The following is a 14,415-nucleotide window of genomic DNA, read 5'->3' as shown; positions in this document are numbered from 1 at the left end:
CAGCTCTCTGTAGCACAATAGTTAAGTAAGCACACCAAAGGAAAAAGAAGTAAATTATAGAGGCGTATTACATTTTAAAATACCACATTTTGTCAACTCTTACACACTGTTCAATATTTTAACATCTCTGACATTGGAATATATGTTAAAATTGATATTATGTTATTATCTAGTTGGCATAAAATTGTCTCCCTTTGTTGTATATGAGAAATTGGTATGTATTATAATTGGGGGAGGAGCCGCTATTAGAAACTTTCATTATATTTTATGATTTCCTGGCTTGATCTCTGTCTCTCTCTCTCTACCCAATGAGGATGATTTTTATTTTCTAATTTTGTGATAATGTATAAAGGAAGATTTTCTCATTCTATGTTGGTCAGCCCAATAATTCAGTATGTGATCAGTTGCCTTTGCTTTATTTCAAGGTACTTACCAAGCAAAACTCATCCATATAAATGACAGGAAGATTTTACAATATTTAAACATAACTTTCATAATTATGCTAAGCAAATTTTTAATTTTTTGAAATTTCATTTTCTGTAAGCTAGGAATCAATCTATGTGTTCAGAGAAAGGTCTAAGACTTGTAGTTATGAGAGGAAGACTATCATTCATTCAATATTCAAAAGCAATTCTAATAGTTTCTAAAAGTATTAAGCTGCTACTGGTAAAACAAACTTGTCCAACCTGTGGCCCATGGGTAGCATGCAGCTGAGGGCATCTTTGAATGCAGCCCAACACAAATTTGTAAACTTTTTAAAACAATATGAGATTTTTGGCAATTTTTTTTAACTCATTGGCTATCATTAGCATTCGTGTATTTTATGTGTGGCCCAAGACAAGTCTTTGTCTTCCAATGTGTCCTAGGGAAGTCAAAATTTGGACAACTCTGTTGTAAAACAATGCAACTGGGCTTCTCTATAACCAGAAATCCCCAAATAGTCTTAATGGCTACTTGTAAAGATGTTCTTAAAAATGTTGTAGGTATCAGTTGAAGGAGAAAGATGCGGAAAAGTTGCTATTTCCTGTAAAACTGGATTTTGATGTTCTGTCTTTTCAAATTCTTCAAAATAATCTTATTCATATGTATGTTTTCCTTTGGGTTAATTTTAACTACATTGAACTACATAACTTGAGAATAACATAACAAGAAGACATGTGTTGTTGGAAAAAAATATGAGTGAAGACAGACTACAAATTCTTTAGCTGAAATTAAAATTAGTAATTTCATTTATTCAAAATGAAAATAAATGTAACATTAAGTTTTAATAAAAAGAAGAAACAGAAAGGAAGCACTGAAATTTTTGAGAAGAGGTATGCAGGGAAATAAAAAAGAAAGTTCTAAAAATCAAGGAGCTAATCCTACTTACACTTTTTGGAAAAAAGGCAAGTAAATGCAAACAAAACTTACGTGCACACAGAAAATAAGTTTAGCCTCTAACTATCAAATGCTACTGCCTATAGATTCAGTTTAATATCATCTTTGAAATAAAACTTTGGAGCTAAGACAGATTTTAACTGAAATGGACAGAAAATAAGAAGAAATGTATTCATATGGCGTCTGAACACAAAGAAGTTTACATAGATTTTTCTTAAAACATAAATATTGTAGAAGTAATATTTAAGATTGTGAAAAAGTAGAAAAAAGAAAGAATACAATAAGTGCATGTGTCTGTATGTGTGTGTGTGCACTTTTTGTACATGTGTCTGTGTGTTTGCATGCACACATGTACTATATATATATATAACTATACGTGTGTGTGTATATATATATATATATATATATATATATACACACACACACACACATGGAGAGAGAGAGAAAGAGAGAGAGAGTACATATTCCCTGTGGAAAAAATATACCCACAAACACAGCAAAAATTATTCTTACAAATACACGGCTCATAAAGGAATTATGTAGAATACAAAATAAATTAGAAGTCAAATATCAGATGATAAAAAACCACAATTAGATGAAAGATTAAAATTCAGAGTTAAGAAAAACATTAAGAACTAAAGTAGTATTATTACACAATTGACTAAAAGAGCAATGTCAAGAGAAAAATGTTGACCACCTTAGGATAAATATACGGACATGCTGAAGATGCTTAAGAGAATAACAGAATGCAGCATTATATGAAGAGTGTTTAAATACGTTAGGAATGAGAGTACCAAAATATGAAAACAGCATTGGAAAGCACAAATAACATTTTTAAAAACCAAAATCATAAAACAGTGTTCATGTTTATAGGCATAAAATATTATAGGAATGAAGGAACAAAGGAAACCACAGAGAGAAGATTATACTATATTTTTGACAAACTTATGCAAAATGATCAACATCAACAGATTTTCCAGTGAGCTACTGACTTTCAAAGATTAAGAACTAATTCTACTAGGGTCCAACAAAGGACAGCAAGTCAAGTAAAACAATAACAACAAAATTAGGCAGATCTCAGCCTTCTCTAAGGTAGTATTCAATCCAGTACGCTGGTGAACATTTGCTTCCCAAAAGTTAAAGTCAGTAAAATCACAACATTTTTTATGAGCTAACTTATCTTTCATAGGTAAAGCCCTCAAAACCAAGCCAAAAGTGTGTTTTAAGACAACAAATTAACCGTTCATCCCTAAAGGCTAAGTGAGCAGAGTCAACGTTTCATCTCTCGGTAGATAAAAAGTCTATGTAATGCAACTTATTATCATATTTTTGATTTTTGTGGGATTTCAATAACCTTAACATACCAAGTCATCATGCATCATAATTCAGGACATTTTGTTAAGTAATGCTGACCATATGAAGTTTGAAATACACATGACTTCTGAGATAAACAATATGGATAAATCAAATTAAAGTCCTATGAAAGAGAAAGTATTAAAGCCCCATATTATAATAAGAGAACCTTAACGGTTAAAAAGGAAAGAAAAAGGCACAGATGAATCATCACACACTGGCTTGGATTTGGATTTCCCTGGACTATACAGCTAGATATTGTGTTCAACTCTAGAATCAATAAATCACCCACACAACTCTCCCAATTTTCTCTAGTCTTAGATGGATTTTTTTCCCTCTTTGCACTTTGTAAGTTGTTGCAAACACAGGAAATGTTTCAAAGTGTATCAGAATAAATTACAAAAATTCTGTGGTGTTAATCCAGGGCAAATAAAGCAACAAGAAAACAGTAAATGAAAACCACTCATTTAAAAATGGAGCAGCAAAATTCTGACACCTAGTTTTTATAATAGTGTAATAACTGACTTTGTAATCAATTTTCATAAGAAGTTGAAGATTTTTGTCAGAGTTTAAAATGACTAAAACATTCGATGTAATTTGATTAATTACATTTGTGATTTCATTTTGATGCTTATTAAAGCAATTTTTAAAATTTTAATTATTTAAATATTTAATGGAAAATTAATTTTTTAAATATTTTCTTTTATTTATGTATTTTAGAGACAAGGAGTCACTCTGTCACCCAGGCTGGAGTACAGTAGAATGATCATAGCTCACTTGAATTCCTGAGCTCAAGTGATCCTCCTGCTGCAGCCTTCCAAGTATCTCGGACTACAGGTATCACCACAAAACTCAGCTAATTAAAGAAATATCTTTTTTTGGTAGAGATGAGTCCTCCCTGTGTTGTCTAGGCTGATCTCAAACTCCTGTCCTCAAGTTCACTTTCTGCTTCAGCCTCCCAAAGTGCTAGAATTACAAGCATCAGCCACTGCATCTGGTACCAATTTTTATATATTTAAGTTTGGCTTTATGGTTTGTGAAAATTATTTTTAATGGGAAGCCTGATGAAAATGTTTACAATAATTTAGTAATGTTATAAAGAGTAGCAATTTTAAAAATTAAATAGTTCTGTGTATCCCTCTTCATCTATAAAGTTTATTCTGTTATTCAAGAACCTATCAATGCATTTTTAAACACTGAAAATCTAATAATATATTTTACAAATAATACATTATTTACAAACCATGGGAAAAGAAGAGGTTGTATGATAATTACTTCCCAGATATGAGTTCCCTTATAAGAATTTAAAATATATGCTTATCTGTTTATTCAACATTGTTTAACAAATGTTGCAAATAATGGTTAAATTAGGGAAAATGATCCAAGTTGTTTTTTTTTTCATTGCAGGCAAAGTGGGAATATGGTTCACTTAGCCAAATATAGTTCACTTTTTTCTTTATTTACAACCCAGAAATATTTACTTATCACCATTCTATGCTTGTCATTGTTATAGGCTATGGGAATATAAACATAAATATCACACACGTGAATCCTCTTCTCATGGAGCCTGAAACCCAGAAGAAGAGACAACCAAGGAAAAAGAAAATCACTTCGATGAAGTAATTGTAATTGTTTTAAAAACCAAGAAGGAAACAAACAAGTTATAAAATAAATGATAACAGGTAGGACCTATTTCTTGATAAGGAAAAGTGGAAGACCTCACTAATGAGCTGAGCTTTAAGTGGATTAATGAGGAATAATATTTACCCAGGTATAGAGAGGAGGAAAGTCCAACATGGGACCTGGTCTGATTGTAATATCATTCCATTACCTGTCACGGGCAAGGAGAAGTGGCAGAATATGTGGTTAGGGACAGAACAAAAACTCAATAGTGAAGATCTTCGTAGGTCATGTTAGGCATTTAGCAATTATTCCAAGTCCAATGGTAAAGGCTGAGTGGTTTTAAGGTGGTGTTATTATGATTAATAACAGTTATAGTTGTTTATTGAGAGCTTACTCTGTGTCATATACTATCCTAAATCTGTTATATACCATAATATCTCAAGGGTCTGCAAACAGTCCACCAGTCAAATCCTGCCCACTATGTGTGTCTGTATAATCCCTGGTTACAACCCTGGAACATGGCAGTGGTGGCCACGGAGACCCAGCCTGGCATACCCCTCTGCCCCTATTCTCTCTCTATCCCTAGCACCTAGGGCCAACAGCCAAGTCAGGAAGGCTGGCTGGGCTCTCCTGGAGGCCACCAAAATGAGTGTGTCACTGGGCAGAGATTGAAGAGGACAGTTAGATCCTCCTGCAGCCACCCCTCAGACCTGTGATTCTAGCAACTCAGAAGTTCTCCAGCTGAGGGCAACTGGGGACACTCCATGACACTGACCTGGATCAACCATCGTAGGTCTGAAAGGTGGGCAGGCATTTGTGTCCTCTTATTATCAAAGTAGCTCTGCAATATCCTTCTTTTTGCTTCTTGATCCACAAAGTCTGAACTATTTTTTGTTGGCTCTTTACTTTCTTACATTTTCTGTAATGCTAGTCAATATGTAACCTTAGTATTCCCATCCCACAGAGGCAGAACTGCAGCTCAGCAAGGCTACCTGACCCCAGAGCCTGATGCATGATTTGGGGGGCTATCACAGAGGTCCAGGAAATAAATAAGGGGGGCCGAGATGAAGGAGAAACAAAAGCTTGGGAGTATACTTTTAACACTAACTTGTCAAGGTTTACTTTTAAATCTCAGGTGAGAGTGAGTTAAGGATAAGCAAACTGATTTTGAAGTTTCTTCCTTTAACAAGAATGGTAGTACAATTATAAGATGAGAGTAAATTGGAGATAAAATAAGGATAAGGGGGAAAGAGTGGATATTGAGGAATTGTCCTGCTAAATTGGAGATGTCTGTGAGCATCCCAAGAGGATCTGTAAGTAGGAAGCTGGACGTAAGGTTCTAGAACTTCCAGTAACTAACTGAGCATTCACCTTAGATGTGGAAGGGAAGTGGCCTATTATTTTTGGCTTTGATTTTTGTTTTGTTTTTGCTCTTTTTTCTTTTTGACAAGGAAAACTTAAGACGGAATTGAAAAGCAAGTCCTAGTTAACCCCAGGACCAGCCCAGCAGAAGCAGAAGAGAGAAAACTGAGAGCTACTGAATGTTCACTTCACCAATTAAAAGTACAGTTTATTTGATAATTGCATACTTTGTTATTAAATTATAGAACTTAAAGTGGCTTAGTATTTATTTCAAAATTCAGGTTGTCATTTTGTGGTACGTTACTATGTGAGGTTGCCTAGTCCATTGACTACGTTAGCCTATTTCTACAACTTCGGATTCCTAAAATATTCTGCAAGAGAAGACAGTTGAAAACAAAAAGTATCATTAATAAGTTAAATTAATGTAAAACAAAATTTGTTCCCAGCAACTTCAACACCAGATCATTATCCCTTCACTTTATCAAATTCATTGGCTGTACAAGCTTGACTTACTTACACTGGATGAATAAATGGGGGATCTTTTCATAGGATTCTTTAAAATAATATCACACTTTCCTTCTTCCACTTATGTCTTTCAAGAGGTCCAAAGGGTACAAATGAGTCAATCATTTTTACTCCGAATTAGACAACTCATAATTTTCTGAATACATGCTGATTGTCATCTAAAGATCAACTGAGAACAATGTTAACAAATTAGAAGCTGATAAGCTGGGTAAACTACATTTATTTCAAAATTTCCCCTTTTCCTCTTTAAAAAGTTTAAAGCAATTAGAAATTTTAATTTCATTTTTAAATCTCCATCTCTAGGCTGGGAGCAGTGGCTCACACTTGTAATCCCAGCACTTTGGGAGGCCAAGGCAGGCAGATCATCCAAGTTCGGGAGTTCAAGACCAACCTGGCCAACATGGTGAATCCCTGTCTCTACTGAAAATACAAAAATTAGTCAGGCATGATGTTGGGTGGGGGGTGGTGCCTGTTGTCCCAGTTATTTGGGAGGCTGAGGCAAGAGAATTGCTTGAACTCAGAAAGTGGAGGTTGTAGTGAGCTGAGATCGCACCACTGCACTCCAGCCTGGGCGACAGAGCAGGACTCCGTCTCAAAAAAAAAAAAAAAAAACAAACAAACAAACTCCATCTCTAAACTAAAAGATACCGAAACCTTTGTACTCTAGTTTATTGCAAAGAGTAACCCTGAGATTTTAGTGTGATAGACGTCAAAGAAGTTTTGGAAAGCACGATTAGCATCTCACTGCTGAAATCATGGGAAATCAAGTAGAAGCCTGTTAGAGACAAAACAGCAATTATTGAATAAGCAAGAAAGTAAAGTTAGTACTGTATACATCTTTAAAAGTCAAGAAGGACCAACAGTAATGTTAACGGGGCCAGGAAGAAAGTTTCTTCTCTTTCCCCTTCTTTAACCATTGGTATAGTTCTCTGATACCATGAAAGGGCCATGATTATAGGGTGAGCTTGGGAGAGGGGAAATAGTAAAGAATGTAGTGAGGGATTTACATTCTGTTAATTAGAACTGTCAACATTGCCTCTGTGGCCTTGAGAAAGAAGTTTCCTCTGCCTTCTGGCATCACTGCAGAGTTTATAAACTAAACCCAAAAAGGTTTTGAAGTCCATGGTTTTGTAAGTGTTGTCCTGTTTCCAATTCCTGTTTGAATAAGGACTGCTCTCATACTAAGGAAAAATATTTGCCACATGTGGGAGGCAATTTGTCATATAGCTAAAATCTTATCAAATTAGAATCATAAAATAAATTATTAAACCAATAGCTTATAAATAAAGAATGTAAAGGGCAAAAAGAGACAGAAGGAAGAAATATAAAATACAAAAAGTTCCCCAAACCCAAAACCTTAAACCAAATTACTTTTTCTGTCATATGCCTGTAGAAATGTAAGATTTCTCCAAATCAAGATTACAAGATATTTTCAGGGGTGTCCAATCTTTTGGCTTGCCTGGGCCCCATTGGAAGAAGAAGCATTATCTTGGGCCATGCATAAAATACACTAACACTAATGATAGCTGATGAGCTAAAAACAAACAAAAATCACAAAAAAATCCGATAGTGTTTTAAGAAAGTATACGAATTTGTGTCGGGCCACACTCAAAGCCGTCCTGGTCCGCATGCATCCTGTGGGCCGCAGGTTGGACAAACTTGGATCAGAGCATCCCAATCATATTGGAATAGCAATGTTTCCTATCTTGATAAAATGTAAGACTGCCTTACTATTGGGGAGCCAAGCCAAAGGACTTATAAGCTAATACTCGATTGGGTATTGGAGGCTATATAGAATTACCTCACCTTAGAAAACTCCACCAAAATGCTGTCAGACAAATTCTGTATGTTTCAAGGACTTGCTGGTTCCTAGGTTAAAGAGAATTTCCATTATTATCATCATGATTATTATCAGTAGGCATGTATTTTATTTAAAAAGTTCATTTTAATCTATATATTCTAATATAATTTATGTTCAGCTCTAATTATTGCTATACTTGAAAATATTAAATATATGTAATCTATAGTATCACATTACTTAAACAACCATTTGTATTTCCATACTATAGTCAGTGTCTTGAGTTCCTTCTTTAATTAATATTAGTGATGTTTTAAAGCACATAATCCTTTGTCGAATATTATTTGAATAATAGTACTCTAAGGGGATAAAGATTTATTAAATTCCTATTGGATTCAAAGCTGTAATATACCTTGTGGGCCTCGTTAGGATAATTAATAAGTAATTATTTGACTTAATTTACTAAAATGTGAATTTAATATATATATCTATTATTAACAAGCACAAATAAACTTGAATATATTTTGCTTAAAAATGGATAAACTACAGTTATTTTAGTGTTTCATTTCTTAAATGTCTATGGCATTAAAGTGTTGCTCTGTGAAGTTTTTAATCTATGGTAAACAGCGAGTAAATATTGTGGCATTGCATATACAGAAAAAATTCAAATGCATTAAACATGCTGGTATGCTATGAACCTATTTAAGGTCTTAGAAAAGTGAAAACTTATTTTTGTGCTGCTCAATAGTACATTAACAAATCAACATCTAGAGAAGTATAGCATCAAAGAGATAAAGGACCCAAGCTAGAAATAAGCTTTACCCAACAAACAGAAAGAAGTTTGATCAACTGCTTTGAGGAATAAAGCAGCTTAATGAGCTTATGAAGCTCATTAAGTCAACAAGGTCAGAGCCCAAATAAATGACATGAGAAATAGGAAATTTAAGAAAAAAATATTAAGAGTGAAAAGACCATAACTGAACTCATAAAAAAGTTAGTAACATCAAAGGACAGAGGGTTAGTAACATAGGAACAAGCTTTGAGATAACTATGGGGGATCACATTTATTTTTTTGAAAAGAAGAAAAAGTGAGATAGAGATGTATTAAGAAATAAAGATGATTAATCTTCTTGAGGAACAAACCTCAAAAACTAAAAATAACAAAAAATCACTAACACAACAATAAAACTAAGATTTACCAGAAAAAAAGAATATATTATTTGTGTTCTAGAGCACTTTGAGTTTTAGGTAACATGCAGTTGCCCTTTAAATCTTCAAAAATATGGAAAGAATACTTCAGATAATGGAGCAGAGGGCAAGTCACTTACAAAGTTGGAGGTTTTAGATTGGCATTAGACTTCTCTGCAGTAACATTCAATGCTAAGATTACAAAATTCAAAGAAAAAAGTATAAACCAAAAGATGCAATTGTTCTCAGATAAGAAACCATTGTAAACTATAAAATTCCAATTCTTGGAGCAAGTGTTATTGAGGATTACTTGTATCCAATTAAGAAGTTAATCAGCGCATATACTTTCCAAAGTAGAGAAATCATAATCACAAAAACAGGTCCATTCAAATATAAAACAAGTATTTTTATATTTAGTGTGTAACAGTTAGATAAATTATAAAGTAACAAACTTTAACAGATTAAAATAGTGGTCTGTATTTCAAGTATATGTATTAGAATGGAAGAGAGAGAGCCAATGGCCTATCCTTTATTGAAAATATTCAGTAAAAATTCTTTAAGAAAATATGTAGTTAAAAAATATGTGTTCCACCTGTTAATGTCTTCCATAATATCTTTGTATAATCTTAGAGTTTTTGAAGATATATATTGTGTAAAATACAGTTTTTCAAACTTTGAATGTTTTCAGCTATACCTTAATTTCATGTTTTCTGATATTTCATGTAAAACATAGTACTATTGTATATTTTAATTAATTATATGCAGAATGCAATCCATTTTTATAAAAGTATGTATGCTTTTTTACTCATCATGCTTGGATAACTATCTGGAATCATTTTTACCTAAAAATAATGATGTATGTAGTTGAAAAATGATATGTGTGATCCTTTATTATTTTTTTCTGTGCTTATTAGCATTGGATAAAATTTTCAGTAATAGTTTTGACATTTTGCAAAAATTATAAGTGTAATTGTTATTTTATAATATAAATTATATGGTAGTAATACTATTATTATGTTAAAAATTGGTAACTTAAAAAGAGAATAAAAATTTCCATCCACTCCAGTGAATATGTCCAAATTTGGAGAGCATCAATTATGGATTTATGTATGATGATAGTTTACAACAGCAACTGTAATTTAATAAAATAAATGAACAATTTGCAAACAGAATATAGTGTTCCCAGATTAAAGCATGTAGTTAAAAATGAGATAATTTAGCTTAACAGTGTTGAAGGGTGTCAACAATACTGTAAGCACTAATACCTGTGTGAACTAATGCCTATGCATGCATATGAATACAAATTATACACACAAACACCTTGAAAGATGTAATATTTTCTGCTAAGTATATTTGAAATATTAAACTTCAATTTTAGATTATCGTGTAAAACTTGCCAATGCTGTTCATCTCTTCTCATTTATCATTTCATAATAGGGTTTTGTTTTTGTTGTTGCTGTTGTTTGTTTTGAGACGAATTCTCTCTCTATTGCCCAGGCTGGAGTGCAGTGTCATGATCTTGGCTCATTGCAACCTCCACCTTCCAGGTTCAGAGATACTCCTGCCTCAGCCTCCAGAGTAGCTGAGACTGCAGGTGTGCTCCCATGCCCAGCTAATTTTTGTATTTTTGCAGAGACAGGGATTAGCCATGTTGGCCAGGCTGGTTTTGAACTCCTGATCTGAGGTGATCTGCCTGCCTCGACCTCCCAAAGTGCTGGGATTCCAGGAATGAGCCACTGCACCTAGCCCATAACAGTGTTAAAAAATTGAATTTTTGGCTGGGTACCGTGGCTCATGCCTGTAATCCCAGCACTTTGGGAAGCAGAGGCAGGTGGATCACTTGAGTTCCGGAGTTCGAGAACAGCCTGGCCAACATGGCGAAACCTCGTCTCTACTAAAAAATACAAAAATTAGCCAGACGTGGTAGCAGGTGCCTGTAATCCCAGCTACTCAGAAGGCAGAGGCAGGAAGAATTACTTGAACCCGGGAGGCGGAAGTTGCAGTGAGCCAAGATCACGCCACTGCACTGCAGCTTGGGTGAGAAAGCAAGACTCTGTCTTGGAACAACAGCAACAAGAAAAATGAATTTTTATACCACTGATGTTTAGAATAGTGGTCAGTTAATCAGTACTCCCCCGCCCCCCGCCCCTGCCAAATAGTTTACACTACTTGGGCACAAGGAAAAGCCAAGAGTTAGAAAGACAAAGGCCTGGTAAATACAAGAACACTGAAATATTTCATCTAGGACACAATTAAAGTATTTTGTATTTTTTGCTGGCACATAGTAATTGTATACATTTACACGGTACATGTGATATTTTGATACATGAATAGAATGTGTAATGAACAAATTAGGGCATTTAGTCTATCTATCGCCTCAAATATTTACCATTATTTTTGTGTGCTGGGAACATTTCAAACCTTCTCTTCTAGCTATTTTAAAATATAAAATAAATTATTGTTAACTATAGTCACATTACGGTGCTACCAAACACTAGAACTTATACTTTCTATGTACCTGCCTGTTTGTACCCATTAACAAGTTTCTCTTCATCCCCACGCCCAATCACACACCCTTCCCACCTTCTGGTAACCATCACTCTACTCTCTACATCCATGAGACCAAATTCTTTAGCTCTCACATGAGTGAGAACAAGTGATATTTGTCTTTCTGGGCCTGGCTCATTTCATTTAACATAATGACTTCCAGTCCCACCCATGTTGTTGCAAGTGTAAAATTTCTTTGCTTTTTATGGCTTAATAATCATTCTTTATACATATGTACTGCATTTTATTTATCCATTCATCTGTTGACAGACATTTTGTTATTCTGTATTTTGGATACTGTAAATAGTGCTGTAATAAACATAAGAGTGCAGATATCCCTTTTATATATGAATTTCCTTTGCTTTGAATAAATACCCAGTAGTGAATTCCTGGATCATATGGTAGTACCATTTTTACTTTTTTTGAGAAACCTTTATACCGTTCTCCATAATGGTTGTACTAATTCACATTCTCACCAACAATGTGTAAGAGTTCCCTTTTCTTCACAACCGTGCCAGGTTTTATCTTTTGTCTTTTTGGTAATTGCCATTCTAACTAGAGTGATATCCTGGTTTGGTTTACATTTCCCTGATGATTAGTGTTGTTGGCAATTTTAAAATAGACTTGTTGGGGCTGGGCATGGTGGCTCACACCCGTAATCCCAGCACTTTGGGAGGCTGAGGTGGGTGGATCACTTGAGGTCAGGAGTTTGAGACCAGTCAGGCCAACATAGTGAAACACCACCTCTACTAAAAATACAAAATTTAGCTGAGTGTGGTGGTGGGTGCCTTTAATCCCAGCTACTCAGGAGGCTGAGGCAGGAAATCACTTGAACCGGGGAGGTGAAGGTTGCAGCGAGCCAAAATCGTGCCACTGCACTCCAGCCTGGGTTACAGAGTGAGACTCCCTCTCAAAAAGAAAAAAAAAAGTGTGTGTGTGTATATATATATATATATATATATATATACACACACACACACACACACACACACTTGTTGTCCCTTTGTATGTCTTCTTTTGAGAAATGTCTGTCTAGATCTTTTTCCTAGTTTATATTTGGATTATTTGGTTTTCTTCGTGCTGAGTTGTTTGGGTTTCTTATATATTCCGGATGTTAGTCCCTTGTCAGATGAATAATTTGCAAACATTTCCTTCCATTCTACAGGTTATCTCTTTACCCTATTGATTATTTCTTTTCCTGTGCAGAAGGTTTTTTGAGTTTAACATAGTTCCATTTATCTATTTTTTTCTTGTTACCTGTGCTTTTGTACTTTTAATTTTTTAATTTTATTTGTAATTATGCACATGCTCTGCAACTATAACTTCTAACAACACTACTGAACGTATATCGTAGGGGGAATGGTAGGGAGAGGCTGAAGCTGACAATGCAGATTTACCCACCTACATTAGGCTCACAAGACAACCATAAACTCTCAGAATGTCAATGACCATAGTTCACTCTTCATAATAACATGAAATGAGCATGAGACTTGGAAATTTTTTCAAGGCTAGCAACACATTTAATTATAGAATTCACATCTCTGTAAAGGTGGTTTATCTTTATGCACAAAAGTTAATCCTACAAATAAGATCCAAGAGGTTTTCTCTTTATGCATATGTGAATACAGATTGGAACAAAACTAATTCTTCCACAACTTTAAGCAGAAAATAGGTCCAGATTGATAAAATTGCTCATAAAAATATAAATAAGAAAAATAAGGCTCTGAAATAAACCGAAACTTGAAAAAGCAAAAAATAAAAAATAAAAATAAATACAAACATTGCATATAAGAGCAGAGAAAAACCTGGTTTATGTAAAAAATCTGAGGAGTCATGCAATCATAAATCAAAAGACCCTTTCTTCTTATACTTTCTCATCTTCCTTCTATTCTTTCTTCTAACCCCACTGTCAAGGCTTACTGTCAGAGACTGTAGTGACACACCAAACAAGACACCATTCTCCTTCACTAAGTTTCACAAGATCATCTCCTTCATCCTGGGGATGAATTAACCAAGTTTCTAAGGTCTTTTCAGGTCATTGGACAAGGAGATTCTGAAGTAGTCTACATTATTTTTTATTAAAAGTACAAGTCTTAATAACTCACTTGGGGCTGTCTGTGGTGACAGGGACCTACTAGAGCCAATCATAGTTACTGGGCACAACTCAGCAAGTGGGGTCTCCAGTGAGTTTTGGTCCCATCACTGGACAACAGTAGCAGCTAGGAAATTGTGTCCCAGGTTTTGTTAGAGCCCCTTTGTTGAATCTCTAGTCAGACCTGCCTAGCAAGCTCCTTGACTATCAGAGATGCAAAGGATTTGCTGTGCAGGAAGTCTTGTCTAGGAAAGGCAGCTGTCCTGAGAAAGACCCTTCAGGTAAAGCCTTCCTATATGCCTATGATCTGGGTCAGAAAGATCACAAACAGATTCTGGCCAGGAGCAGTACCTTTCAACAATTATTTAATTTTTGCACATCGCAGACATTTTTTAAATTGAGGTGCAAATGCAGTCCATAAAATATGGTAGTCTTAGTGCATTGTCCAATTGTTTATATATAATTACGCAATCACTGACTAAATCACGATTTAGAACCTTCTTGCCACCCACAACAGTATTTATTTATTTATTTATTTTATTTTTATTTT

Source organism: Pan troglodytes, chromosome 4 (genome assembly GCF_028858775.2).
Source record: "Pan troglodytes isolate AG18354 chromosome 4, NHGRI_mPanTro3-v2.0_pri, whole genome shotgun sequence".
In the NCBI taxonomy this organism is placed as follows: domain Eukaryota; kingdom Metazoa; phylum Chordata; class Mammalia; order Primates; family Hominidae; genus Pan; species Pan troglodytes.
This window is presented reverse-complemented; position numbering follows the sequence as displayed.